The 26,377-nt window shown below is 43.8% G+C and overlaps 2 pseudogenes; one reads left to right on the top strand and one right to left on the bottom strand.

Annotated features, from left to right (window-relative positions):
* LOC127673535 (ensconsin-like) overlaps nt 1-26,377 on the bottom strand; it is a 182,749-nt pseudogene that overhangs the window by 15,971 nt on the left and 140,401 nt on the right.
* Nucleotides 25,065-25,174, top strand: LOC127674257 (uncharacterized; annotated as a pseudogene).

Genomic DNA, 26,377 nt, shown 5'->3' with positions numbered 1-26,377 from the left:
CACGCTAGCTAGGTGGCAAATCTCATAAAAGAGATTTGTTGGGGAGACAGATCCAGGAGGAAAAGGGATGAATCCAGCATGGGTGGCTGCCTCTGCGCCCCTGAGTGGACAACAGGGAACTGGACAAAGGACGAGGCTTAGACAGGGTTTCTTAGGAGGCTGAACTTTTCAGGGCAGATATCTCCAGAGTGAGGGATTGGTGGGACGTCCTGTTCAATGATCGGTGGGGCTTGTGGGAAGCTCAGGAATTGATGGTTTTTTTCACCCCCTCTTCCCTGCATCAGGTCCTTGGGTTAGAATGGAAAGACCGTCCTGGCTGGCTGAGGCTCTGTGGCTGAGCTGCTTAGGGAGGTTAGAGAGGAGGCACTGCCACCTTGGACAGCCAGCCGAGGCAGTGGGACCTCAAGACTGAAAAGGAGTTGTTGCTTTTTTAACCGGTGCCCCCAATCTGACAGCTCCCCCAGCAAGCCAAATTCTGCGCATTTGTTCCCATTCAGGAAGAGATCCCGGAAGTGGTGCATGGATCACCTCCTTGGCCGCAAGACGAAATGCTCATCGTTGGAAAACAAGTCCGTTCACATGCCTAAAATTGTCCTACTTAATTTCGGTCGTTTTTGATTTAGTTACAGGAATCCAGCTGGCAACTGTCTGGCACATACACTGAAAAACTGAAGCAAAAACTTAAAGTCACCGGGAGAAACATAATTTAGTTCCCATGTGTCTTGGATCTAAATTAAGACCGACTCATTGCCTACTGGTGGCATGGCATGCTTCATAATCCAAGTTTGGTGACTCATGTCTGTGATTCCAGCACTGCAAAAGCTGAGGCAGGAGGATCAAGTGAAAGGCCTACTTATGCTACACAACAAGACTCTGTATCAACATACATGTACACATAGACACAAGGAGAGGGGACTACTAACAAAGTCAATAGTGACGAGATACTAATCAATTAGTAAATATACACAGTATTGGGGAAGTCTGATAATAACAAACGCATATATTATCTGTGTGGAATAATGGCTCAGTCACTTGAAGGTGCTTGTATTAGGTTGATATATATTTTCTTCACATAGTGGTTTTGTACCCTAAGCCATCTTGTGATCCATCATCTCACAGAGTCCATGGACAGAGTTAAAAAGTCCATGCCATGTTATTAATGTTTGTGTTGACAAAGTTGCATCCTAGGTAACAAGCTGAAATTTGTGACGTGTCTTAATTATGATTCTAGGCAGAGATACACGGAAATATTAGCAATATTTGTGATGCTAACAAGTAGAAGACAATCTTTTTAGATATAGCCCAGGCTAGTCTCTAGTTTGTAGTTGAAGCTGACCTTGAAGGTATACTTCAATCTTCACCTTCAGAGCGCTGGGACTAATAGTTTATGTGGCAGGGATTCAGACCCAAAGTGTCACACACAGTAGGGCAGCACCCTTCCAAGCAAGCCACATTCCAGCCCCAAAGTCAAAATGTGTTTGGGTTTGGGGGCAAGGGTTTTTTTGATTTTTTTTTTCCTGGGCTGTCCTGGAACTCACTCCGTAGACCAGGATGGCCTTGAACTCAGAAATCTGCCCGCCTCTGCCTCCGGAGTGCTGGGATTACAGGTGTGCAACACCACGCCTGGCTTTTTTTTTTCTAAGAATATTTCTTTGTGTAGTACTGGCTGTTTTGGAACTCACTCTATAGACCAGGCTGGCCTGGATCTCAGATCTGCTTGCTTCTGCAAGTGTCTCAAATCTGGGATCAAAGGTGTGCACCGACACTGCCTGGACCCAGATGTTTTAATAAATAAATAATCACTGTATTTACAGTTCTACATCAGAATTATTTATAATGCAATATTTCATTGTGCACACATGCAATTCCGGCCCTTAAGAGGCTGAAGCAGGAAGATCATGAGTTTAGTACTAGCCTATGTTACATACTGAGGTCCATGTATCAAAAAGCAAAAGAAAGTGCTGGAGAGATGGCTCAGTGGTTAAGAGCACTGACTGCTCCCCGAAGGTCCTGAGTTCAAATCCCAGCACCCACATGGTAGCTCACAACATACCCTCTTCTGGTGTGTATGAAGACATCAACAGTGTACTTACATATAATAAATAAATAAATCTTTTTTTGTTTGTTTTTTCAAGACAGGGTTTCTCTGTTAGCCCTGGCTGTCCTGGAACTCACTCTATAGACCAGACTGGCCTCGAACTCAGAAATCCTCCTGCCTCTGCCTCCCAAGTACTAGGATTAAAGGCATGTGCCACCACAGCCCAGCTTAAGTAAATCCTTTAAAAAAAAAAAGCAAAAGAGAGAGACAGCCTTGACAGGACAGTTCTGTAGTTCCAGCCCTTGAGAGGATGAGCCAGGAAGATTGCCAAGAGTTTAAAGTTCGCTTTGCCTACACAAGCTCCAGGCTAGCCTAGGCTACCAAGAAAGACCTCCTCTACCTCACATGAAATAAAACAAAAACAAAAAAGAAAATGAACTAAAAAGATTTAATTGGGTTACTTTTTAAAATAACACATGCTTAGCATTTGTTACTCCATATGTATGTGCATGTCTGCCTGTGTGTGTCTGCCTGTGTGGGTCTGCCTGTGCATGTCTGCCTGTGCCTGTCTGCCTGTGCAGGCGTGTGGCACCTGTGGGTGCGTGGCTGGGGGTGGAATGGGATCCATGCAGAGGCGGCGTCAGATCCCCTGGAGCTGGAGCTACAGGCAGTTGTCAGTTGGGCACTGTGGGTGCTGGGAACCAAACTTAGGACCTCCGGAAGAGCAGCAAGTTCCCTTAACCACCGAGCCACGCTCGGTCCCAACGGTTAGCATCTTTCCTCATGTTTATTACCAGAGCAGCTTCTAGATCTCATTTGCACGCCTACATCATAGTCACTTTCTGGACAGCAGCCCTAAAGAGAGAACCTGTCATTTCAGATCCCTGCACTCACGGGCTTGTGTATCCCAGTCCAGTGTAAACAACATCGCAGAAGTGACTAGATGCTATTTTACAGGAAAGTTATAAAATTCTGTGGGTTCTGTGCCTTCATCTAGAACACTTGCACTGGTACTGGGGAGGTCATTTGCCCTGTCACAGGGCAAGAATGTGGATAGCTCAAAGTGACAGAGAACTTAGGCCCGCTGATAGCTTTCTCTCCATCAAACCTCCAGATGATTGAACAACTGTTTGTATCCATCCTTAACACTGAGCGAGGCTGGGCGGTGGTGGTGCACGCCTGTAATCCCAGCATTCAGGGAGCCAGAGGCAAGCAGATTTCTGAGTTCGAGGCCAGCCTGGTCTACAGAGTGAGTTTTCCAGGACAGCCAGTGCTAAACAGAGGAACCCTGTCTCAAAAAAACCAAATCCAAAAAGCCAAAAACCAAACCAAAGCAAAAAAACAATGAGTGAGAGTTTCTATCCAATACTACCTAGGTAGGCTGGTTTTAGATTCTTAACCCACAGAAACCAGGATATAGTAAGCTGCTGTGTTTGGGGAGTAATTTGTGATGAGGCTACAGAGCACGGCATGTTATATCACTAACTTGCTGTGACACTCTAAAGAAGAAATGTTCTATCCATAGCCTCGAGTATTCGAACACTTGGTTCCAAGTTAGTTATTATCTTAGGCTTTCCATTGCAACAACGAAACACCATGACCAAAAAGCAAGTTGGGGAGTAAAGGGTTTATTTAGCTTACACTTCTGCATCACAGCCCATCATGGGAGGAAGTCCGGACATGACAAGAACCTAGAGACAGTAGCTGATGCAGAGGCCATGGAGGGGTGCTGCTTGCTGGCTTGCTCCTCCTGGCTTGCTCAGCTTGCTTTCTTATAAAACCCAGGAACAGCCCAGAGATGGCACCACCCACAATGGTCTGGCACCATCCCAATCATGTTTTTAGAAAACGCCTTACAGCTGGATCTTATGGAGGCATTTTCTAAACTTGAGGTTCCCTTCTTTCAGATCATTCTAGCTTGTGTCAAGGTGACAAACAAAGCCAGGCAGTACAGTGGCAATGATTGGGAAGGTGGTACAGCCTTGCTGGGGAAGTTCATTCCTTCTGGCTTTGAGAGTTGTAGTCATGTGGTTGTTGCAGTGTGTCACTGTTTCCGGCTTGCCCATGAAGATACCATCTCTCAGTTCCCTGCTCCTGCTACCATGCCTGCCACACACTGCTGTGTCTTCCTGCCAGGATAGACTGTTATCCCTCTGGAATCACAAGCCTTGGTCATGTTATTTTATCACAGCAAAAGATAGCAGTCAATACACTCGCTCAGTGTTTTCATAAAGTTAATGTAATTTCTTCCCTTTAAAGTAACTGTGTGTCTTAAGATACTATTCTGAGACACGACGTGTCACCTTCTTCAATGTTCTAAAAAATCCATGGGGGACTGGAGAGATGGTTCAGCGGTTAAGAGTACTGACTGCTCTTTCAGAGGTCCTGAGTTCAAATCCCAGCAACCATATGGTGGCTCACAACCATCTGTAGTGGGACCCGATGCCCTCTTCTGGTATGTCTGAAGACAGCTACAGTGAGCTCATATAAATAAAATAAATAAATCTAAAAAAAAGGGGGGGGGCGATCCATGATACAAATAAGGTTATAGATGATTTCATTGCTAGTTTGTACTACCTGGAAAAAGGGAGAAAGAGCGTAGGCAGGAATACTGGCCTTTTCTGGACAGAAGTGAGGCATGTCTGACCAACAGTCTACACCCACGCTAAAGTAATTGGGGGTGGGGGCAGGTGGGTGGATGGAGTTTCTGGGTAAAGTGCCATTGGCAAAAATTTTCCTGGTTCTTCCTCTCACCCCCTTGCTCCCAGAAATAAGATACAGACTCAAAATATATTTACAAATACCTTGGCCATATAGCTAGGCTCCTCTCTGACTAGATATAACTTAAAATGTCTCATTTATCCTAGCTACATTCTGCCACATGCTGGTTACCTGTGGTATCTTGTCTGTCTCAACACATCTTCCTGGCAAATCTCCCTCCTGGCTCTCTCCCAGAATCCTTTCTCTCTACTTGATTCCCACCCATATTTCCTGCAAAAGCTACAGGCCATAGGCTTTTTAGTTCACAGGTGATGTATCCATGCAACACACAAGATATTCTTTCTACAAGATAATGATGGGCTAGAGAGATGGCCCACTGACTGCTCTTCTGAAGGTCCTGAATTCAAATTCCAGCAACCACATGGTGGCTTACAACCATCTGTAATGGGATCTGATGCCCTCTTCTGGGAGTGTCTGAAGATAGCTACAGTGTAGTTACATATAATAAATAATAAAAATCTTTAAAAAAAATCATAGTGACAAGTGAGAAGCAAAAAGACCAGTGAAATCAATGAAAATAATATAATATGATATGTTGAGACAGGCCTCCTTACATATCTCTGGCCCTCCTAGAATTCTCTGTATAGAGCAGACTGGACTTGAATTTTTAGAGATCACCTACCTCTGCTTCCAAAGTACTAGGACTAAAATGTGTGCTACTACAGCTGGCTATAATATGATTTTTAAAGTTCATTTGGAAATTGAATAGAACAAAGGTGTATTACTTTCCCTTAGAATAAATAAAACATCTAGAGGCTAAATATTTGAAATCCAGATCCCAGATCAGAAAATCAGTCATCAAATGTTTTTTGTGTTTTAGAGCATAGAATTTTAACATTCTTTTTTTTGGGAGGGGATTTGGTTTTTTTGAGACAGGGTTTCTCTGTATATCCCTGGCTGTCCTGGAACTCACTTTGTAGACTAGGCTAGCCTCGAACTCAGAAATCCACCTGCCTCTGCCTCCCAGAGTGCTGGGATTACAGTCGTGCGCCACCACTGTCCAGCGAATTTTAACATTCTTGAAGTTACTTAGAACAGAACAGAGTCGTGGCTGTTTATGAATCTGTGTATTTGATAAACATTTGCTGAAGTTTGCTGTGTAACAGACATTATGCTTCAGGTACTAGAGAATACACAACAGCCAAAAAACAAGACGATATTACTGCAATCAACTGAACACCTGTGTCCCCGACAAGTGTCTATGGAATTCCCATGGTAATGTAATGATATTTCCAGTTGCTAATTCAGGATAGTGATTGTCTCTTGAGAGAGGCATACTCATGAGTAGAACTCATGTCTTTTAGAAGGAAAGTCCAGAGAGCTAGTGACTTCTTTTTATATGTGGGCGCAAGGAAGTAGTTTTTCCAGCAGGCTGAATTGACAAAGTCAACTTATATTAGCAGAGATTCAAGATGAGAGAAATGGTTTAGTTAAGTAGATCCATAGAGTTCTCCACCCCCAAGAATATCATGACATACAAAATTACAGGGTGTTATTAAAAATACTGTGCCAACAACAAAATAATTCATCATTACTTTTTTTTAAATGTTAACATGCCTTGGGCTAAAATCATGAAATTAAATTGGAATGTCAGACTCTAGTTGGTTAATAGAGTAGAAGTCCTACAGGGGTCACTTAGTAAGCCTTCCCAGCATCCTTGCATCAACAAAGTAAAGATGTCCCTTAACATCCACAGGAAGTCTTCAGGGAAGAAGATGGTGAGGGGGGAGGGGTGGAGGGAGGAGGTGAGACAGCAGCTATCCCTCTGCTGTTGAAAGAATTCTTGAAAGTCTGTCATAGGATCCCCTAGACCCACCACCATATGAAACACTTAAATATTCTTCACCCCCTCTCATGTTGGCAGGCAAACTTCCATCCTTTAAACTTATAAGGTGCTGGGCAGTGGTGGTGCATGCCTGTAATCCCAGCACTTGGGAGGCAGAGACAGGTGGATTTCTGAGTTCAAGGCCAGCCTGGTCTACAGAGTGAGTTCCAGGACAGTCAGGGCTACACAGAGAAACCCTGTCTCGAAAAAACAAAACAAAAACAAAAATAAATAAATAAATAAAAATAAAAAATTAAAAAAATAAAACTTATAAGGCACTGGTAGCAGAAAAAAAGTGCATACTAGGAGTCCTCCAGCAGCCAAGACCAAGGCCATTTAGGCTGTCCGTAGCCCAGAGGTCTTTGAGGAATAGGCGAGTATGTCCTTCCCTTGGTCTTTGGCAGCTCCATTTTATGGTGCAATGAGCAAGTAGCCAGAGTACAAGCCCAAACATGTCTCCATCGGAGTCGGAGTCGCAGGCTATAGCTCCTGGTGAAGTATAGCATCTCCACACCTGTCATTGTCCCCTCCCCTGTAACTTGAAACATTTTTAGCTGACAAGATTATGCAGAGAAACTTGTCAATTTCAGAACATTGAATATTCACTATTTTACAAGAATTTTTATTCAAGGTCTCACTGGGTAACTCTGGGCCATCTCAAGTAAGTTTTGTACTCTAATCTTTCATTGAAATATCTCTCTTTGACATTGCTTATCTCTCAATAAAGGTAAAAAGTTTACCCCAGTCCTATTTAAAGAAATATGACTTTTTTTTGAGTCGGTCTTCAAAAGGAAATGGTTGACTGCTTCTAACTACAGCATTTTGTCCTGTGACATGGAATCACCTTCCCCTCTCCCAGCCATCCTCGAGCCTGACATTTTAACAGACGTACTAGTGTGTTCTATCCAGCTGTACAGTATTTTGAATGCAGTGTGTTACTGCTGTAGCATTATACTGAGGCACTTCCCTCTTCTTTATTCTATCCTTGTCCTTGAGCCACCAGCAGCAGTCTCATCTGGAAACTAAGAAACCCAGGTTCCCAGTTCTACCATTGAATTTTTATGTAAGACCACAACCCTCTGATAGTGGTAGTTATTTTGAGATGCAGATCGATGCAAAAGCAAGAGGTTTATTTTCCAGAGCATCAGGGTCAAACCCTCAAGGCGCGTAACAAGAAGGCAACCTCCCAAATGGCTATTACAAGCAATTTTTATACTTTTTAGGGGTATAGGTTACATTAGCAAGGTTACAATTCAAACGTATTGGCTAAGCATATCGACCTTTAAATCTACTAGCTAGCAAGCAAGACATGAATTTGAACTCTCTCTAGGACTTTCCAGAGGATCAGGTGACTATCAGTCCAGTACATTCCAAGAATGGAGATGGAGAATGGAACTTGGCCTAGCCTTGACCTGAGGTGCGGGGAAGCTGTAAGGAGGGTGTGGCACTGGAAAACCCTAGGGTCCCTCAGTTGAATCAGAAACCCTGAAAGGCTGCAGAGTGTTTGCCTGGTCCACAGAAGACCCAATAAATTAGAAATCTCAAACACTTGAGGGTGTTCTGTCTACCTATAAAAACCACAAATTCCCACTGCAGCAAGAAAGCAAGAAACTCTGGGAAGAAGCCTGGGTATGCTTGATTTATCAAATCGTATAAGTGGTTGTAAAGTATCCTCAAGTTTGAGGACCTCTGAAATGGACCCAGTTCTTGTTGATCACTGAGCATTGTAGATTGTCACAGACCACCCCAGTCGGGTATGGGAGTCCCTTGGGTGAGGATCTTCAAAGTTCAGGTGGGTAAGGATTCATAGGTGACAAACAGAAACAACCACAGAGTCAGTTTGAATCTGGGTGTATTTTGTACCTCTCAAGCAGGGGATTTTATACATTAAAAACCAATAGCAACTCTTAGAAACCTTATTTAGTGAAACAATCACAAATACCAACAAAAATCATTTGACACAGTAAAATACAAAAATCATTCGAGCATTACAACTCTGAAACTACATGTTCAGTGAATCACAAACAGAACAGGTAACATCATTGTTAATATAAATCATTGCTGAGCACTGGTGGTGCAAGCCTTTAATCCTAGCACTTGGAGGAAGAGGGAGACAGATTTCTGAGTTCAAGGCCAACCTGATCTACAGAGTGAGTTCCAGGACAGCCAGGGCTATATAGAGAAACTCTGTCTCGAAAAAGCCATATATATATATGTGTGTGTGTGTGTGTGTGTGTGTGTGTGTGTGTGTGTGTATATATATATCATCAAAATATAACAGTTCTAAATGAATGCACAATAGGGTGGTCTTCCAAGTATAGTGGCATATTCCCAAGAACAGGTTAATAAATCTTTATGGTCAGTGCCCTTAACCACTGAACTAACTTTCTAGCCCCATATGGTTAATTATTATTTAACATCTAATGTCTGAATTTTTTATAAATCTTTAATGCATAAATTTAAACTATTTTAATTCTTTCTAGTTAAGGCTTTCTTTACCATATACCGAAACCAACCTACAATGACACACGTGCAGCCATATGAAATTTTATTGTTGGGAAAGTTTTTATTTATCATAATAATTTTGTAAACGATTTAAAAAGTAAAGCATTGGTTTCCCCAGAGATAAGGTCATGTTAGTGACCCCATCTCAAGGGATGGTTTCGTACCCATTATTCTTGCTTAAGATCATGGTCTAGGCTACCAGGAACCTGTAACTAAGAAAAGGAATGAAAGAGAACAAAACAGAAAAATTGCCATGAGAACTACCGCTCAATATGTTTTTTTCTGGCTGAGAGTTCCACAAACGGTTCCAGGAAACCCCCTGCTTTTGATGTCTAATGCCTCAGTCTGTGGAACTTATCACACAGATTCTACTGGTGTGGCAGTAGATTTTCTTAGGGCTAAAATAGAACAAAGGGCATTGGAAAATCCAAGAGAATATTCATATATAAGTTAATTCCAGGCTGGACGCTGCTTGGACAAATTACACCTTAAGGACTAAACCACCCTGTAGCCTGCTTTTGTAAATAAAGTTTTATTGTAACACGGTTAGGCTTACTCATTTGTGTTTGGTCTATGTCTCTGTCCTGATGCATCAGTACTATGTCCTTTCAATAGAAAACATAAGGCCCACAAAAGCCCGAGACTGTTTACTGTTTGGCTGTGACTGTGTGAATAAGAATGGCCCCCACAGCTTCGTGTGTGTGTGTGTGTGTGTGTGTGTGTGTGTGTGTGTGTGTGTGTGAATGCTTTGTCATCAGGGAGTGACCTTAAGAGGGATCAGGAAGTGTGGCCTTGTTGGAGGAAGTGTGACACTGGGGACAGGTTTTGGGGTTTCAAAAGCCCAAACAGTCCCAGAGTTTCTCCCCTCCTGCTGCCTGTGGATCCAGATGTGAAGCTCCCAACACCAGGTCCACCTGCATGTCACCATGCACCGTGTGAGGAGGATAATGGAGAAGACCTCTGAATCTGTAAACAAGCCTTGATTAAACGCTTTATTTTGATAGGCGTAACCAAGGTCATGGTGTCTCTTCACAGCAACAGAACACAGGCTAAGACACTGGCCGTTAAGGAAATAATCTGTTGGCTGTTCTGTACAGTCCACTCTGAACTCTTTGTTTCAGAAGGCACTTTTCTCTCAACACAAGGACCCTGGTTACATTATGTTAGATTCTGGAGTGCCCTGAAGGCTTTGACCCCTAGGAGAAGGAACACTGGGTAAAAGGTGGACTCTGGGAGCAGGCTCCAAGGACCCCAACCCCTGTCTCCCCATTCCTTGCTTCCCGGCTACCGTGAAGTTAGCAGCTTCTTTCTGTCAGTGTATTTTCTGTCTAACCTCAGACCTCAGACGACAAACCCAGCTGACTGTGGGGTTTGCTTTCAGACCCCAGGACAAGGGGCTGAGGTGCATAGTTGACACATCAAAACAGACCTGGCCTCTAGGTTTTCCCAGCATTCCCTGTTCCCTACCTGGCACTCCCTGTTCCCAACCCCAAACTTTCTAGTCCAGGGGTTGAGATGCCCTTCCCCCAGAGACTCTTCCATCTATAATCCAGATGTTTTTGGCCTCTTTACTCTCTCTCTCTCCTTCTACATCTCCTTCTCTCTCTCTCTCCTCTCTGGCCACAAGCTCTTTCTTTCTCTTTCTCTTCCTCCTCTCCTATCTCTCCCTTACCATGGTCATTTCTGGGTCTCCATTGGGGCCAGCGAACTCTCCTGAGAGCAGTTTCCCAGTAAACCTCTGTGTGTGTGTGTGTGTTAACTATATATATGTATGTATATATGTATGTATGCACACGTATATGTTATATATGTACGTATGTATATATATATATATATATATATATATATATATATATATATGTATATATGTATATATGTATAATATATATAATTTTTAAATTTGGCTTGAATTGGCTCATTTCACTGGTGGGGAAATGACTTATCACATAGATTAATACCTCTAAAACCATGAGCCCAAGTAAGTCTTTCCTCCTTTTAAGCTGATCATCTCAACTGCATTTCTTGTTTTGCCCACACAGCAGAAGGCTAACACATCTCATGTGCTGCAATTACCCACAAGTAAATCCCTAACTTTCCACCAAGTGAAGCGTTTGCCTCTCCTGGCCGAAGCTGTTTTCATTACATTAAAACTCCACTTGAGATGCTGGAGAGATGGTTCAGGAGAGCAAGAAGCACTTGCTCTTGAAGACCTGGGCTCCGTCCCTGAAAACACTATGGTGGTTTCACATTCAAGTAAAGCACTTGTAAAACAAATGTATCTTCAAAACCGATCTATATTCCACTTGATGTTCACTTAGATTAAAAGAGGAGAAGGGGCCATTTTGTTCAGTTTTGTTTGTTTTGTTTTTGCTTTTGCTTCTTTTTTTTTTTTTTTTAAACTTCTCCCAACAGTAGCTCTGTCTTCCTGGCTACTCCGGTTAGTTATTACAGAGGAGGTCAGGACTGGAACTCAAGCAGGTCAGGAAGCAGGAGCTGATGCAGAGGCCATGGAGGGATGTTGTTACTGGCTTGCTTCCCCTGGCTTGCTCAGCCTGCTTTCTTATAGAACCCAGGAATACCAGCCCAGGGATGGCACCGCCTGCAATGTGCCCTCCCCCCTTGATCACTAATAGAGAAAATGCCCCACAGCTGGATCTCATGGAGGCACTTCCCCAACTGAAGCTCCTATCTCTGTGATAACTCCAGCCTGTGTCAAGTTGACACACAAAAGCAGCCAACACACCAAGTGACAACATGTGTTTGTTGTCTTAGGACTCTGAGCAAGAGCTAAGCCAGTGTAAACAACATGCCCCCGGGCCTCCAAAACCTTGAGCTAAGCTACACAAACCTGTTGTTTTCCCCTCTGGTATATCTGTTGTGCTCCTGAGCAAGACTGATGAATCATATAAACACATTTATGCAGTTCTGCTCACTTCCGTGAGGCAGACACTGTCCTGAAATGTCAAATCTGTTTCATCAGTCCACATTTGTAGAAACTCAAATTCTTTTGGGGTGGAACATTCTGAAAGTCCTAAATTCTTGTCATGTTCTGAAAACATTTCAGAGTCATTTGTTTTCTTCTGCTCAAACATAAGACATCCACATAAGTAGACCGTGGTTTCATTAACCTTTACATCCCAAATTATGCATTTGGTATTCAAAATATTCTGTAATGTTTAGCAATGATTGTTGTGTGGAGTCCTGATACTGCTTATATTCTAATGCTAATATTGCCCACCCCCCAGACCTGGTTGTCCCAGAGAGAGTCTACACTTAGCACAAGTGACACAGTGTGACCTTGCCCCCAAGTATCTCTGATTGTTAAATAAGATGCCAACAGCTAATCACTGGGCAGAAGAGGCATAGGTGGGGTTTAACATTCCAAGGCTCAAGGATGGAGGAGAACCACCAGGGGGAGAAGAAGAGGAAGAGTGGAAAAAGACGCTGTGGGCTATGGGTGTATTAAAGAGAACATGGCTGATTGTGGTTAAGAGCAGCCCAGATGAGACATAGCAAGTGATAACTCGGGGTGATCGATAGGAATGTAGATTCTAACAGCATATAGAGCAGATGTCTGCCCTGCTCTTGTGCTGTTTAAAGCTTATTGTCAATATAAAGGTTGGGTGTGTCTTTTATCAAAATTGAATTAAATCAAAATTTAATCCTTTCTAGAACTCAATGGTCTAAGTCGGGGTTGAAACCTCAGGTGAGGATTAAAAAATTCCTACAGCAAATCACAAAATCAGATTTTGTTTTGTTTGGTGAGGTGCTAGGGTGTGGACTTAGGGGCTCACACAAGGTTTTGAGCGAGCAGTCCACCACCCCTGTCCCACAGGATGATTGCTTTAGTAGGCGGCATAGAACATGTTAAGTAGAAGATTCCAGCACATTGCCTTCTCAGAGGAATCAAGAGACGGGAGCAAGACTTAGACTCCCTTCTTCTCATCTCTTTTTTCTCTTCTCTCATCTCTCTCCTCTTCTCATCTTTCTCCTTCTCTCTTCCCCTCATCTTCCTCCTCCTTCCTGTGATGAACCCACAGCTGTTCACCAACTATGTGGGAGTAATTCTTCTTTGTTTAACTTCCTTTCATGTACAGGGGAGGCAGAAAGACCGGGAGTTTAAACCTGGCCTGGACAATGAGCAAGACCTTGCTGTGGAGAGGGGCACCACTGCTGACTGCACAGAGCACAGGACTGATGGTGAGGGCCAGGTGATCGGGCAGTCCTGAGTGCAAGCAGACAAGGGGACGGAGAGAAGGACAGAGGAGGACAGAGACATGCCAGCATGTGAGGGCTGTTACAGAGCAGCAGCTGTGTGTGTCACATGTGAGGGCCATTACAGAGCAGCAGCTGTGTGTGTCACATGTGAGGGTTGTTACACATCAGTGGCTGTGTGTGTCACATGTGAGGGCCATTGCAGACCAGCGGCTGTGTGTGTCACATGTGAGGGCTGTTACACATCAGTGGCTGTGTGTGTCACATGTGAGGGCCATTACAGAGCAGCGGCTGTGTGTGTCACATGTGAAGGCTGTTACACATCAGTGGCTGTGTGTGTCACATGTGAGGACCATTATAGAGCAGTGGCTGTGTGTGTCACATGTGAGGACTGTTACACATCAGCGGCTGTGTGTGTCACATGTGAGGGCTGTTACACATCAGCGGCTGTGTGTGTCACATGTGAGGGCTGTTACACATCAGCGGCTGTGTGTGTCACATGTGAGGGATGTTACACATCAGCGGCTGTGTGTGTCACATGTGAGGGCTGTTATACATCAGTGGCTATGTCTGTGTCTCTGAACATGATTTGCTCACATCCACTTCCACTGCTAATTTTTTTTTTTTTATAATAGGCACAGTGAACCTTCTGATCTAAATCGTAAATGGCAATCTGGTAGGTCAGAGACCCAGACTCTGTAAGCGATTTGTGCTGTGCAAATGGTTTTTACTCATAGCATTTCTGTTCTTTGCCTAAAACTTGGCTTCCAATCAGTGTCAGAAACCCAAGCCCTGCAACAAGGTAACAATAGAACTATTCAAGTTTTCTTCCTGTAATTTCACAGTTTCTCTTTTTGCACTTAGATCACTGAGATCACCAAGCCTCGGGGATTTTATCTTCCTATATGATGTGAAACATGAAACAAAATGTAATCCTTTTTGCTAGATGACTAAGCAGTTGTCTCACTATTGTTTATTGAAATCCACTATTGGACGCCATATTTTAAACATCGCCTTTATTATAGAATGCTGTCTTAGTTAGGGTTTCATTGCTGTGAAGAGACGCCATGACCGTATCAACTCTTATGAAGGACAACATTGAATTGAGGGGGGCTCACAGGTTCTGACCTTCAGGCCATGGTCACCACGCTGGGAAGCATGGCGGCCTGCAGGCAGACTTGGGGCTGGACATGGAACTGGGAGTTCTACATCTTGATTCACAGGCAGTCGGAGAGACTGAAATGCCCTGACTCAGGCCACACGTGACTCAGGCCACACAAGAGCACACCTCTAAAGGAGAGAGGGTGGGCGGATTCTCAGGTTGATTTTAACTTTTGTTTGAAAATGAAGTTAACATAGAAGGGCCTGAACCAAGAAGAAAATGAATGTGGTGGGCTCAGTCCACTGTGGTCTTCTGTCTGTCTGTCTGTCTGTCTGTCTGTCTGTCTGTCTCTTTGTCTCTCTGTCTCTCTCCCTCCCATCCTCCTCCTTTCCTCCCTTCCATTCTCTCTCTCTCTCTCTCTCTCTCTCTCTCTCTCTCTCTCTCTCTCTCTCTCTCTCTCTCTCTCTCTTTCTCTCTTTCTCTCTCTCTCCCCCTTCCAAGACAGGGAATCTCTGTGTAACAGCCCTGGCTGCCCTGGAACTCACTCTGTAGTCCAGGCTGGTCTCAAACTCACAGAACTTCACCTGCAGTCCACAGTCAGTCTCGCTATGAAATAAAGTTATGCTGACATGTGTTAATTGTTTAAGTATAGACAAGTTGTCCCACAACCAGAATAGATAGCCTAGGGACTGTCCCACGTGTGTAGGATCGAGAGACTTCTGAGTTGGCAGACAATTAAATGGAGAAATTAAATGAAACTGTTCTGAGCACATTTTTCTGTCTGCTGGGATCGCTGTGTCCTGGTTAGTTTTCATGTCAACTGGACACTAGCTAGTGTCATCTGAGAGGAGGGGACCTCGACAGAAATTGGGCTGTAGGCAAAACCATGGAGTGTTTTTTATCTTAAACATCATCTGAAATCATTTAGGACAGTAACCTATGTGATTTACTACAGTTATGTATTTCATTGCAAAGGTGTCGATTTGTCACAAGTTGTTGCTTAGATCTTCCTGGTGTACTTTATATTTTAAAGTATGTGTATCCTGTTACTATGAGCACTCAAAAGGAGTTATCAGCCGGGTGTGGTGGCTCATGTTTATAACCTCAGAACTTGGGAGGTTGAGGCCAACCTAGGCTACCGTTAGTTCTAGACCATATGCAGACCCTGTCACAAACACTAACAAACAAAAGAGGTATTAAAGCGATTGAAGTGATAGAGGTAGAACACTCAGGGTCCACAGGCGCCTCAGGTTTTAAACGCTGGGCTCAGGCGGCCCAGCATTTACAGGGGATATTTGTTTGTTTGCTTTAACATTTACTGCAATTCCACTGATGATTCAGAGAGAACCCTGAAACAAGGCCCAGGGCCCATCAGGAAACTTGCCTTCCTAATCAGGTGGACAAGAACTGAGGACTTTGTGGTCCGGAGAGACTTCTCACCCACTAAGAGTACTGACTGCTCTTCCATAGGTCCTAAGTTCAAATACCTGTAACCACACGGTGGCTCACAACCATCTGTAATGGGATCTGATGCCCTCCTCTTCTGGTGTGTCTGAAGACAGAGACAGTTTACTCATATACATAAGATAAATAAATCCTGCCTTCCTATCCCCAAGAAACTGCTATCATCTAAGACACAGCAGCAAGAAGAGGCAGAGATAATGGGGCAGTCTGCACCTGCATCTGCCTGCTCATACATTACAGGCTGTGGGTTCAGTTGATTGAAATGAATCCTATTGTCAATCGTGGGAAACTAAAGATCCCCTGTGGGTAATTGAGTGGATCCTCTCTGAGCACTGTAGCACAGTTAGAGCAAAATTAGTGGAGCAGAAGTCTTTACTCCTGGCAGCTTCAGTGAGCATCCTGTCTACCGGAAAGGGTAGCAAGCTGATTCTGGGAATGAAGATAAAATAACCAGACTGCCTCTGAAAACTGACTGATCATCCTAGTAGCTCACTGCCGCCACCTCCTGGAGATCGTTGCCATTTGTAGGAGACAGAAATACATCTCAATGTAAAATATAAGCATAAAAAGTTGAATCTGGTTCTGGAAAGACTCAGTGAAACAGTATTCAGCAAATCCAGAATGAGGAAGTGGGAAGGGGTGGGTGGGAGGACAGGGGAAGAGAAGGGGGCTTACGGGACTTTCGGGGAGTGGGGGGGCTAGAAAAGGGAAATCATTTGAAATGTAAATAAATTATATCGAATAAAAAAATTAAAAAAAAAAAAAGTTGAATTAGGAACCGCCAGACTGACTTCCAGAGTGGTTGTACCAAGTTGCAATCCCAGCTGCAGTGGAGGAGTGTTCCTCTTTCTCCACATCCTCGCCAGCACTTGTTTTCTCCTGACTTTTTGATCTTAGCCATTCTGACTGGTGTGAGGTGAAATCTCAGGGTTGTTTTGATTTGCATTTCCCTGATGACTAAGGATGTTGAACATTTCTTTAGGTGCTTCTCAGCCATTCGATATTCCTCAGGTGAAAATTCTTTGTTTAGCTCTGTACCCCTGAGGCAGTTCCTCAGAAAACTGGGAATGATATATCCGGAGGACCCCACTATACCATTCCTGGGCATATACCCAGATGATTCCCAAGAATGTAATAAGGACACATGCTCAACTATCCTCATAGCAGCCCTATTTATAATAGCCAGAAGCTGGAAAGAATCCAGATGTCCCTCAAACGGAGGAATGGATACAGAAAATGTGGTATATATACACAATGGAGTACTATTCAGCCATTATAAACAATGAATTCATGAAATTCTTAAGACAAATGGATGGAACTGGAGAATATCATACTAAGTGAGGTAACCCAGTCTCAAAAGAACACTCATGGAATGCACTCACTGATAAGCGGATATTAGCCTAGAAGTTTTGAATACCCAAGATACAATTCACATATCAAAAGATGCCCAAGAAGGAGGAAGGAGTGGCCCCCGGTCCTGGAAAAGCTCAGTGCAGCAGTGTAGGGTAATACCAAGACAGGGAAGCGGGAAGGGGTGGATGGGGGATCAAGGAGGGAAGAGGGCTTATGGGACTTTCGGGGAGGGGGGATCCAGGAAAGGGAAACTCACTTGAAATGTAAATAAAGAATATATCAATAATAAAAAAAAGTTGAATTAATGTAGAGGCTTATTTCTTTAATCTCAACACCTAGGAAGTAGATGCAGGCTGGGGAGTGGTGGCACATGCCTTTAATCCCAGCACTTGGGTGGCAGAGGCAGGCAGATTTCTGAATTTGAGGCTAGCCTGGTTTACAGAGTGAGTTCCAAAAAAAGGAAGTTGATGCAGGTAGATTGCTATGGGTTAGAGACCAGGTTGGGCTACATAGTATGTGGTGTCTAATTAGTCCCAGTGGGCTTAGGTGAGGTCTGCCAAGGTCTGTGGATGGTTCTTGGTCCTCAGAGAATTTGCTCTGGGCGGGGTAGTGGCAGTGGTGGTGGCTGCTACAAGGCAGAAATGCTCCCTATCCAGGGTGGTTTCTTTTCAAATAGAGGTTGCTTACAAATGGAGCAACCATTGTGTAAAATCTCTATCTCCACAGCATTCCGTTTGTAAGGAACCTTGGGAAAGGGAGAAAGAGAGAGGAGAGAAGAGAAAAGAGCGAGAGTGTGAGAAATGAGAAGGGCTTGAGGCTTTGCAGTGTCTGCCTCTGCCTGCTGGGCCTCTCTCAAAGCTTGCAGTCATATCCCTTGGGGTGGTTTGAATTCCAGATAAATTGAGGAGCTATGCCTCCATGGTAACAGTAGGGAGAAGAAAATGGGGGAGGTGGAACAAGTTAATATTTGCAGCCCATGATCTTTGATGTGTGCCAGCTTCATTCATAACACTGTCGCAGGGCTAAGGTAGGCCCAGCCATCTGACTCATGGTGCTTTTGTTCTCAGTTTTTATACATTCTCCTTTCGGCACAGGTAGTGTTAGCCACAGAGCTTTTTAGCATCGTCCTTTGGCTGTGTCTGGCAAACTGAGCACAGATTCCAGAGTCAGCTCCAGCCCCGACCTCACCCTCACGTGGTTATCTAAAGTCCTCTGTTTCTTCATCTCTGAATAATACCTACGTTCACCAGGTTTTGGGAGGATTCAATCAAGGTCCCTGAGGCTTGCCCCCGGAATATGCTCTAAAGAGAGGTGGCCATTAGTTATACATATTGCTGCAGACTCTGCTTAAAACTTAAGCATTCGGGCTGGAGAGATGGCTCAGCGGTTAAGAGCACCAACTGCTCTTGAGAAGGTCCTGAGTTCAAATCCCAGCAACCACTTGGTGGCTCGCAACCATCTCTAACAAGATCTGACTCCCTCTTCTGGAGTGTCTGAAGACAGCTACAGTGTACTTACAAATAATAAATAAAATCTTTAAAAAAAAAAACCCAAAAATTTAAGCTTTCTTGTTTTGATTGACAGGAAATAACCTGGAGCCGAGCATCAGAAGAAAGGGTAGGCGTGGCAGCACGGGCCTTTCAAGGAGCACTCGGGAAGTAAGGGTGGGACATCAGGGTTACACAAATAAACCCTGTCTCCGAACCTCTCTCAATTACTGCTCTCCCACCCCAAGCCCCAACAAGAGAAACGGATTTTTAGCAGTTTAGCCTTACCACTGTGGTTTATGTCTAGAGTTAGATGCCTTCTGTTTTATTTGGCTTTAAGAGGCATAATAAAGGCTCCCATTTTCACGGCTTTATTGTGTGGATGACAAGATATTTTCAAATATCTTGTCAGGTTGCCATGCCTTTTCTATTTTATTGTTATTTGCAGGCTGTCAGACAGGCAGATCCCAGGCTCCAGAATCACAGCTCGGAGTGTACACACACCCACACAAAAGGTCCTGCTGGCTCAGCCTGTGTGCTTTGTTAAGGCAACCCTGTCACTTCCATGTGGAGAGTAAGGAGGTCATTATCCAGAGGGGACTGGGGAGCACCAGGAAACAGGACTGTGGGGAGTCGCATTGTCACAGAGGGAGGCAGGGAGAGGAGCCCACAGCACCCAGCACTCAGCCAGCCTTTGACAAGGAAAGAACTGAAGGGCGGGCCTTATCTCTGTGATTCTAGGAAAGAATGCTCCCCAGAGTCTTCAGCCTGCAGGAGTCCCCCGCTGGGGCTCAGTAAGGCCACAAACAGCTCTCACGGTCTGGTGGGTCTTTGAAAGTCTTGGGGACAAAGTGTATCGTGGTCTGGACAGAGATCTGCTGACTAGAGAGAGATGGACAGATCAGAACTGTGGGAACCAGGCAGGGGCTCTGGAGGCCTGAAGATCTTATCTGTGTTTAGAGGCCCTTTGAAGAGTAACTGGGTCCCCCAAGTTACTAATGTTTACCCCAAGGAGCTGGCAGAACTGGGGCTCACTTCAGGTACTCCAGGTAAATATGGCCACTATTAGAGTCAGAAGTGAACACTTCCTAGTTCCTTCCTCAGAAGACTTACCATGGATCAAACACAGCTTAAACTTGGGTCAAAGTACCAGTAAGGATCTTTATGTTACTTCAACACACATACACAAACTACACACACATTCATACACCACCCACAAATAAATATACCCACACATATTCACACACCACACACATTCACATACCCCCCACACAAACCACACAATATACACCCACACATATTCACATACCACACAATAGACACATACTATATACATATATATGTGTACACACACACACACACACACACACACACACACATATACACACACAATGAGAGAGAGAGGGAGGCTGGATTTTAAGAATCCTCTGGGATGATTGCTCAGTCAACCTCACACCACACAAACTGAATGGTTCCAGAGAAGTAGCTGAGCAATGTGTCCTGCAGACTCCCAGGCTGGCTTGTAGCTTTGGCAACTGTCCATCAATTAACTCCACAACTGTGGGGCATAGTTAATGCCCTGGACCCTGCTCTGATCTTCCTAACCCCTCTTCTCTGGCATCTTCTGTGAAGGCAGCTACTGGAGGAAAAGCCATTGCTAAATAAAGCCAGAACATGGCTTGCTCCGCCCCTCCTGCACAGAATGCCTCGCCTCTCCCTCTTCCTCCCAGAGCTTCCAGCGGCCAAGGCTGATGGAGACTTGTGGGGAAGCTGTCAGCATCCCTGGTGTCAAGAAGGCAAGTGGGTGGAAGGACATTAGGAAATGCCTCAAATCCACTGAAATAACAAGAAACTCTTGGGAGAGCCCGAAGGGTGATCAAATACAATAGTACAGTCGCTCCTCTCCAATTAGCTCTCCGGGCATTATGTACGGAATGGGCATCTAATGATGCAAAAATGCTCATGCCACTCGGGGCACTGCTAGAAACCAACCTAGCAGTGCAAGCCCTTCCCACAGCCGTCTTTCTCATGCATATCAAAACATCACATCATTTATTGAGTAATTACTAAATAAATAATCCACTCTGTATTTGAAAATTACCACATACTTAGAAAATGGCACTGAAGTTAAATGGAATGTCATCTGAAGACTCGGCGCCGGTTATGGGGCAGAGGTGTAGTTTGGAAGCAGGAAGATTAGCCTCATGGCTGAGGAGTCCCTCTGTGCACACAGGGTGTGGGCGAGCGTGCGCCTGTGTATATTTACCAGAATGAAGTCAAATCACAGGAAGTCCTAAGGTAAAACTATATCAAACATTTTATTTGTATTTTGTTTGGTCGATTTAAATAAATAGAACAAATTTACTGAACAGATTTTTTTAATACACTATCTAGATGTACAAGGACAACCAAATAGGGAAACCCCAAAAATCGATGTTTTAACAATGTTTTACAAACGGTTGGTAAAGATTGTATGCTTGGACTTAAAAGAACCCCAATGGATGAATAGTCTCCCATTAAATCTTGTAGATTCACCAATTGCTCTTAGTATAAAACCAAGAGTAGGAGGGATACACCATTGCCCTTGGCGTTCCGTCTCCATCTCTCATTGGTCATCTCTTGAGTGGGAAAATAAATTGAATTTATATTAACAAGTGAAAGTGCAAATTTGTACAGCAGGGCTGAGCAGCGAGAATGAAGAAAGATTAGACAGGAGAAGCTGACAGTCCCTGTACACTGAGGACACCTGTGACGGGCCTTTGTCCCCTGATGTCGACATGACATCATTTATTTTTCATTGCTCTGAAATGAGCAGAACCAAATTCTTTGATCTAAAGGAATATTAAATATTTACTTCCCCACATCATTCCTGATCACGTAAGGCAGAGAGAGAGGTCCCACCATCTCTGGTGGTGGCAGCAGCATACAAACTTCAGAGAGCCCCACAAGGACTTCCACGCTCCACAGGAGCGGGCAGCAGAGTGTATCCACTGGAGATGTCTGCGCCCTGTCTTGTTCTAATTTATCTAGCAGAAAAAGCTTTTATAAATACATCACTTAAAAAAAAAAAAAGAGGTCAACTGAGCCAGGCGGGGTTGGCACACGCCTTTGATCTCAGCACTTGGGAAGCAGAGGCCAATGGATCTCTGTGAGTTTGAGGTCAGTCTGATCTACAGAGCCAGTTCTAGGACAGGGCTACACAGAGAAACCCATTCTCCAAAAAGTAGGGGGGAAAAAACCCAAAAACAGGGAACAAAGAGAGGACAGCAAATTATTTTCTTGCTCTGAAAAAAATGTTTTCACATTTTCATATTGGTCAGTATAGTTCTGTAAAAGGAGTCTCAGAAGACTGTGGCCGCAGTCTGCAGGACGCCAGTGACAGCTGTTTATGAGCCAGGTCACCTGGCCACCTGCTGCCTCTACAAACTGCTTCTGCAGTAATATTTAAACAATCAGGTTTGTTTAAATTCCCTCCACTCAGTCTACTTGGAGGGCGAAGAAGTACTGATGGTCAAGTATTACATTGTAAAGCATATTTTATTTTTGCCAATCTTATATATTGAAGTTTAAAATTCAAAAAAAGTCTGTGTGATAATTATGCCTTGCCAGTCCATTTCTTTGTATAATGAAATGCTTTTTTTTTTAAGGATGCAGAAAAATATTGATTTACTAAGAAGGAGGAACACGCTGGAAAATGCCATCTCAGGGTTTCAGATTAAGGAGCATTTCTTTCTATTGTCGAAAATGATTAGAAAAGCTACCAAGTCTGTTGTCTTTAGCTGGCTTTAATACATCTTTTAAAAATGATGGTCAAGAACTCTTTAGAAAACCAGAGGGAGGGGCTCCTTTGGAGCCTGAAATTCCATTTGTTGTAGAATATGTTTGTTTTGGTTCTTCAGAGGAAATGCTCATATAACTTCTACAATGAGGAGACAGAAAAGAGAACAGATTAATATGACCCATCTAAAATTGAATACTATGGCAATAGCTTATATTTATAAAAAAGAAAACCCCACCATGCCTTTCTATATAGCATCATATATAAGAACAGGCAGCCATGCTAGAAGTACGGCTCAGTCAGTGGTAAAGCACTTGCCTAGTGTACATGAGGCTCTGGTTTACTCAGTACCACAACAACACAACCAAACACAGACATCAAACCAGGAGACTGTGTTGGGCTCATAAGCATATCTGAGGACAGCACTAAGAAAAATACAGACCCTTTCCATCAGTACAGGGGACACCCCTGACTTAGCAACGCCTTGCTTAGGGCATTTAAACCCATAACCTCTGAGAAAACCACTGTCGTTGGTCCTGTGTCCTCAGTGTTCAACACTTAGGGCTCTAAACTTCAAAGGAGGGCAAAGGAATGTTTATAAATGAATGGCTACCCCAAGGAACAGTGCAGCACTTGAGATCGGAGCCTAGACTACTTCTTGGAGAAAGATGGTGGAAAGGAAAAGGATGATTTAAAACACAGGGAAGCAGAGTGCCAGGTGGGAGCTGTTCCTCCCTGCACATACGGGGTAGGACAAATCAGGAATCAGCAGGTGCCTGCAGTGTTTCCAGCAGCAGAACATTAAGCAGGCTGCTTTGAAGGCTTAGCAATCACAAAGCCAGGTGGTATGACGTAGAAGACATTCCACTAAAGCCGGTAACACCCCAGAGGAGAGAAGGAGACTGGTTCCTCAGAGGCTTCTTCCTATTCAAAGTTGTTATGGCTTCACAGACAGTTTAACCATAGTCCTCTACTGACTCCACTTCAGTATCTGGAACTTGGCCAGTTCTCTTCCTAGGAACAGTATGAGGAAATGCTGATAAACTTGATCTTCTGGGAAGGTAGGCAGACCAAACCCAGGCTTGCTGAGGGTGTGAGCGAGCTAGCCTATCCCACTTGCCCTGACGGCTGGGACTGAGTTATGGTAACGACCACCGAGCAGTAAAACGTGATGTGCCTCTTTATTTTGGCTAGCTATTGTTCTTTTTTTATGAAGACATCAGGTCAACTTGACTCGAGGACTGTGTGAGAGAGGCACAGGCAGGCTCAGCCACCATGAACGTGGAGTAGAAGAACCCAGGCTCAGTGGGAGCCTGGCTTGGAGTTTGGTTCTGACTACTCCTATCCTATCTATCCTATCTGCGTCGTTTTGTGTTTTAAAAAGATGGAAAACATGTGGAACAAGGTTACCAAACACAAATGAGAAAAATGGCAAGAGAGCCCAAGGCAGTCTGGAAGTATTGATGACCCACGGTAGAGGGACAAAGCCCAGAGGAGTCTAGTCCAACATGGAGCTTGTCTGGTGCTTGGCACAAGTACTGCTTGACAAGGCTGGTCTTTGACCTGGTCTTTGGGTACTTGAGACTGAGAGGGAGGCAGGAAGGGCCTAGGCGTTACCCAGGGCATCTCAAAATTCGGCTTCAATGATCACCCACAATCTTTTCTACAGTGGCTTCCTTGCTCCCTCAAAGAACAAAACAACCAATGTAAAACCAGACACACTGAAACTAATAGAAAAGGAACTGCAGAAGACGCTTGAGGACATAGGCACAAAGGAAAGGTTCCTGAACAGATCACCAATAACTTATGCTCTAAGATCAAGAATTGACAAATGGGACCTCATAAAATTACAAAGTTTCTGTAAGGGAAAGGACATTGTTAAAAGGACAGAAGGGCAACCATCAAATTGGGAAAGGATATTCACCAACCCCACATCTGAGAGAGGGCTAATATACAATATATACAAAGAACTCAAGAAGTTAGACCCCAGGGAATGAAATAACCCTATTAAAAATGGGATACAGATCTAAACAAAGAATTTTCACCTGAAGAAATTCGGATGGCCGAGAGGCAACTTAAGAAGTGCTCAACATCATTAGTCATTAGGTAAATGCATATCAAAACAACCCTGAGATTTCACCTTACACCAGTCAGAATGGCTAAGGTCAAAACCTCAGGAGACAGCAGGTGTTTGCGAGGATGTGGAGAAAGAGGAACACTCCTCCACTGCTGGTGGGGCTGCAAGATGGTACAACCACTGTGGAAATCAGTCTGGAGGTTCCTCAGAAAACTGAACCTGAGAATTCCAAAGGACCCTGCTATCTCTCCTGGGAATATACCCAAAGGATTCCCCGGCATGCAATAAAGACACATGCTCCATTATGTTCATAGCAGCCTTATTTATAATAACCAGAAGCTGGAAAGAACCCAGATGCCCCTCAAAGGAGGAATGGATACAGAAAAAGTGTTATATATACACAATGGAATACTACTCAGCAATTAGAAACAATGGATTCATCGCTTCTCGGCCTTTTGGCTAAGATCAAGTGTAGAAACAATGGATTCACAAAATTTTTACGCAAATGGTTTCATCTGGAAAATATCATCCTAAGAAAGGGAACCCAATCACAAAAGAATACACATGGAATGGAATCTCTGTTAAGTGGATATTAATTAGCCCAGGGGTCCTGAATACCCAAGGCACAAATTGCATAACAAATGACTACCATGAAGAAGTATGGAGAGGGTTCTGATCCTGGAAAGGATTGATCTAGCATTGGAAGGGAATATAAGGACAGAGAAGAAGGAGGGAGGTGATTGGAGAAGGGATGGAGAAAAGGTTTATGGGACATATGGGGAGGGGGGATCTGGGAAAGGGGAAATCATTTGGAATGTAAACAAAGAATATAGAAAATAAAAATATTAAAAAAAAAAGAAAAGAAAAAGAAAAAAATAGGGTACAGACCTAAACAACGAATTTTTGCCTGAAAAATTCGGATGGCCGAGAAGCACCGTAAGAAATGCTCAGTATCATTAGTCATTAGGGAAATGCAGATCATAACAACACTGAGATTTAACCTCACACCTGTCAGAATGGCTAAGGTTAAAACTCAGGAGACAGCAGGTGTTGGCGAGGATGTGGAGAAAGAGGAACACTCCTTCACTGCTGGTGGGATTGTAAGATGGTACAACCACTCTGGAAATCAGTCTGGCAATTCCTAAGAAAACTGGGCATGACACTTTCGGAGGACCTTGCTATACCTCTTCTGGGCATATACCCAGAGGATTCCGTAGCATACAATAAGGACACATGCTCCACTATATTCGTAGCAGCCTCATTTATAATAGCCAGAAGATGGAAATAACCCAGATATCCCTCAATGGAGGAATGGATACAGAAGATGTGGTATATATACATAATAGAGTACTATTCAGCAATTAAAAACAATGAATTCATGATTTTTTTAGCAAATGGATGGTACTGGAAAATATTATCCTAAGCGAGGTAACACAATCACAAAAGAATACACATGGAATTCAATCATTGATAAGTGGATATTAATCAGACCTGAAGATCTGAATACTGAAGATATAATTAACATATCAAATGATTCCCATGAAGAAGGAAGAAGAGGGCCCTAATCATGGAAAGGCTTGATCTAGTACTGTAGGGGAGTACCAGGACAGAGTAAAGGGAGGGGGAAAGACAGAATGGATGGAGAGAAGAGGACTTATGGAACATGTGGGGGTACTGGAAAAGGGGAAGCCTTTTAGAATGGAACAAAGAATATGGAAAATAAATTAAAAAAAAGTGTGATTGGCATGTTCC

Source organism: Apodemus sylvaticus, chromosome 23 (genome assembly GCF_947179515.1).
Source record: "Apodemus sylvaticus chromosome 23, mApoSyl1.1, whole genome shotgun sequence".
NCBI classification, from domain to species: domain Eukaryota; kingdom Metazoa; phylum Chordata; class Mammalia; order Rodentia; family Muridae; genus Apodemus; species Apodemus sylvaticus.
The sequence above is the reverse complement of the archived record's forward strand: the minus strand, read 5'-3'. Positions and strand labels throughout refer to the sequence as shown.